The sequence below is a fragment of the Chinchilla lanigera genome, unplaced genomic scaffold (genome assembly GCF_000276665.1).
Source record: "Chinchilla lanigera isolate Chin_1 unplaced genomic scaffold, ChiLan1.0 scaffold00052, whole genome shotgun sequence".
NCBI lineage: Eukaryota > Metazoa > Chordata > Mammalia > Rodentia > Chinchillidae > Chinchilla > Chinchilla lanigera.
In genome coordinates, this window is record NW_004955453.1 from 11143037 (window position 1) to 11147481 (window position 4445).

At 37.6% G+C, this 4445-nt stretch overlaps 1 protein-coding gene and 1 pseudogene across 2 annotated transcripts in view; one reads left to right on the forward strand and one right to left on the reverse strand.

Annotated features, from left to right (window-relative positions):
- Positions 1–4445, reverse strand: part of Mogat1 (monoacylglycerol O-acyltransferase 1) — a 34197-nt gene that overhangs the window by 17543 nt on the left and 12209 nt on the right. Inside the window, exon 1 of one of the 2 annotated variants that reach the window (XM_005395492.1) lies at positions 1782–2034. The exons of the other annotated variant lie outside the window; for it this stretch is intronic. The gene's annotated coding sequence lies outside the window, so the exon portion shown is untranslated. Of the gene's footprint in view, positions 1–1781; positions 2035–4445 lie in introns of those variants that run through there. 2 annotated transcript variants of the gene reach the window in all.
- On the forward strand, positions 2161–2700 carry LOC102011623 (annotated as a pseudogene).

Below are 4445 nucleotides of genomic sequence, written 5' to 3' on the forward strand. Positions count from 1 at the left end.
AAAGGAAAGGAAGGCAACAAAATGCCACCCAAAGCCCTCTGCCCCTCAAAAGCTGTTGTGAAGGACACTGAAGTAGAAAATGTCACAAACAAAAACCCCAAAAACCAAATGGTCAAAATGTTTGAAAAGTTCAAAGAAAAAAATTCATAAGCCATTTTATAATATATTTAATATGCTTAAAGAGGATTTCATTAAATATATAAAAGATTTTACTAATAAAATGTTAAATAAGCTTAAAGAAAAAACAAGCAATAAACTAATGGAGTTAAACAAGGTAGAACAAAGTATGGGTGATCACTGTGGTAAGGAATTAGAAATTATGAAAAGAAAAACATGCAGATATAGAAGATAGGGAAGATTCAATAGAAAATATGACTAATGGATTTGACCATTGTGAGAACAGAGTGTCAAAAATTGAAGGCAAGGTGGATGTAGTAGATCCAAAGTCAGTGATACCCTAAAAATGACATGGCATCATGCAGGTGAATGCAACAGCTGCTAAGTGACTCACGAAAATCAACATCAGAATTATAGAAGTATAGGAAAAATGAAGGGACCATTCAAAAGGTATAAAAAATATATGCCCTGAAATCATAGCACAAAACTTTCCATATCGAGGGAAAGAATTCAATATTCAAGTATGAGAATCATGCAGCACTCCAAATAGCCATGACCAGAAAATAACCTCTCCATAACACATCATAATTAAAATTCCAGAACTTCAGCAAAAGGAGAGAATACTAAAAGTTTTCTTTTTTAGAAAAGCAGCTAGTTATTATAAAGGTAAATTTATCAGGATTGCAAATCTCTCAGTACAAACATTAAAGACCAAGAGAGCAAGGAGTGAAGTTGTTCAAGCCCTAAAAGAAAACAATTATCAACCTAGACTTCTAAAGTCTGCAAACTGAGCCTTCAAAATAAATGGAGGAGACTTTCTATGACAAAGAAATTTTAAAGAAATATATGACCAGTAAACCAGCATTCAGGGACAGGGAAGGGCTTGCCTGGGAAGTATAAGGTCCTGAGTTTGATTCCTAGTACCAAAAGACTCCTCCCCCTCAAAAAAAAAAAAAAGCAGCATTCAGAAAATACTATAAGGTACCTTACCAGGAAGAGAGAGGCCACCAGCACCAAACAACCCAAAGGAAAGTATATACAGTATTAGCAAAAGAAACAACCGAAATTCCACAAACACAAAGGTTAAACAATACACTACTGACTAGTTGAGGGGTCATAGAAGAAATCATGGAAAAAAAAGATAAAGTTGCTACAATCAAATGATGAGCGAAGCATGACAGTGAGATACAGTGGGAGCAGTTCTAAGCAGGAAATTCATAGCTGTGAGGGCACACATTTAAAAAATGCAGCAATCCCAAAGGAACAACCAAATGATGCAGCTCAAGGTCCTATAAAAACAAGAATGATCATATCTGAAATTAATAGAAGGAAAGACGTTATAAAAATCAGAGCAGAAAGTAATGAAACTGAGGCTAATAACACAAAAATCAGTGAATCAATATTAAAAAATAATTTAAAATACATAATTTGTATATGAATCCTTCTGCTTTCCTCATTTTTTGCCATTACACTGTTTCTATACTTTTTTTAACCACTTAGCCCAGTTTGGAAAAGTAAAGGAAGGCAAGCAGAGCCCATTAATAGTTCTTTTCATCCTTATGCCAAAGGCGCCACACTTCGATGCACTAATCAATGCCATATACTGAATACAAAAATGTAAGTATAACATTTTTCTGATTTTGGAAATCGTTAATGGAACTTACCTCCCACAGTTTGTTAAAAGGTAGTGCTAAAGCACAAATTTCAGCCCATACTGCAGAATTTAGCAGCCTAGTATTCCTCATATGTGAGTGTACCCTCCACTATACTTAAGTAGTATTATTTACAGAGGAACAACATTTTTTGTTGTTTTAAAGTAAATCCATCATTCCACCTATTTCTTTTCAAAAACAAGGCAAATAAATTGTGACAAGGATACAGTTAAAATAAGAGCCCTGCTCTGGGTATTTCAGAAAGGTTTTCAGGCTTAAAGATAAAATAAGCACGTATACTTTGTGATGTCACAAACTGAAAGCCATGGAGATAATCAATAATAAAGGAGCCCTTTCGGCCGGAACTGCCATCTTCCAGTAAGCTGTCAAAATGACGAACACAAAGGGAAAGAGGAAGGGAACCCGGTATATGTTCTCCAGGCCTTTTAGAAAACATGAGGTTGTTCCTTTGGGCATATATATGCGAATCTACAAAAAGGGTGATATTGTAAATATCAAGGAAATGGTACTGTGCAAAAAGGAATGCCACACAAATGTTACCATGGCACAACAGGAAGAGTCTACAATGTTACCCAGCATGCTGTTGGTGTTGTCGTAAACAAGCAAGTGAAGGGCAAGATTCTTGCCAAGAGGATTAGTGTGTGTATTGAGCATATTAAGCACTCAAAGAGTCGAGATAGCTTCCTGAAAGGTGTCAAGGAAAATGATCAGGAAAAGAAGGAAGCCAAAGAGAAAGGAACCTGGGTTCAGCTGAAGCGCCAGCCTGCCCCGCCCGGAGACGTGCACTTTGTGAGAACCAATGGGAAGGAGCCTGAGTTGTTGGAACCTATTCCCTATGAATTCATGGCATAAGCTGGGGCTGGAGCTCTGCCATTCAGCGCCTAATTCCCCCTCGGTGTTCTAGGCCCCACTTAAATGGAAAAAAACCATCTTGTGTTGTAAGGATGGTTTTCTTAATTGAACAAATGTTTGATGCATTTACCTCAGAAACAAGTATCTGGAGCAGATTTTCATGCCATCTAGTTAATTGTGTCAGGTCTTTACTCTTTGGTGTTTTTCTTGCAGAAAGATACTGCTGAGGTATTGTGTAGCAGTATAGCTAGATGACCACATATTTATGAAATATTTATATTGGCTTGAAGATCCTATAAATCACCATGGCAAAAAGATGTAACAAAATAAATGGAAGTCACTGCAGTTAAATAAATGGAAATCCATTTCAGTTAAAAAATAATAATAAAGGAGGTATATGGGAGTTCATGAAAGTCTAAGAATCTAGTAGGAATTACTAAAGGAAACGTTAATGCCCCCTCCCAACCTTCCAGATTAAAGGAGACTAAAAAGACATGACAATTAAATATCACATGTAGATTCCTTTGCCATAAAGGGGTGATTTCTGAAATACTGAATCAAGATGGTCTCCATATCCAACCTGCAGCCCACAGGTTGGACACGTCAAACTCATATATGCATATAGTTTTCCTGATTTGAATATTTGTATTGCAGCTATTTAACAGAATGTCCTTGGCTGTCTTTGTATACATACTGAAGCATTTAGGAGTACAGGGAAATCATGTTTATAACTTTTAAACAGCTCAGAAAATAGTAGGTTATAAGCAGGAGACAAGGAGAGACAGGTACAAGCGTGGGGGAAAATATGACAAAATGTTAATTTTAGAGAATTTGGAGTAAGGAATATGGGATTTTTTGTAATTGTATTTTCTGTAATTATCAGTACTTCTGAAATTATTTCAAAGTACAAAATTTAAAAATTAATGATCTTCCCTGAGAGTCACAGAATCAATGCCTCTGAGAATGCTCATTTGAGCAAAAAGTTTCCATGATATTCTGCTACTGAAATCTGAGGCCAGTGGTCTGACTTTGGGGATTCCAACAAATCAGGTCCAGCCACTTGCATTGAGAAAAGCCAAGCGTAAAAAGTCACAGTGAAACAGGAGAAGAATTTAACCAATGTAGGTAGTTACATTGGGGGAAGACAAGCAAAATCAAGCATCTCAGCCTTATCTTGAGGGGCACTGAGATTGGGTTTAGTTTCAAAAGAGGAAGAATGGGGGCAGTGTGAGAAAGAAATGCACCATTAAATACTCTTAGTTAATGCATGGTATGCTTGACTATTACCTCTGTTCTGGCCTGTGGCTTGAAGGGATGATCTAGTACACACAGTACCTGCTCCTGATTAGGCAGGTAGCTCAGTCATGGTCCTGAGATAACTGTTCCCACCTCGCAGGGTGATCTCATCATAGGGTGATTTGTCTGTGAGGTTCTGCTGCTCCTGGAATCCAAGGTGACTTCAGGTTTCGAGCAATGACTAGACATTTCTAGACTATGCTACAGGGAGACTGAAGAGGACATACTAAATTCTGGCAACTGAACGTCCCTACAAATCTTAAAAATACCTGACTCTTGTTTCAGTGTTCTCAGTTTTGAAGAGAGAGGACATAGGTCAGGTATTTAGGGAAAGGGTGGGATAGTTGTGCATGCCTACAGTCCTAGCACTCTGGGAGGCTGAAGTAGGAGGATTGAAAGTCCTAGCCCAGCCTGGGCTACTGAGTGACTTAGGAAAACCCTATCTCAAAATTTAACAGAAGAAAAAGAATTAGAAGTGGCTGAGGCACAACTCAGTGCAAAAGCCCA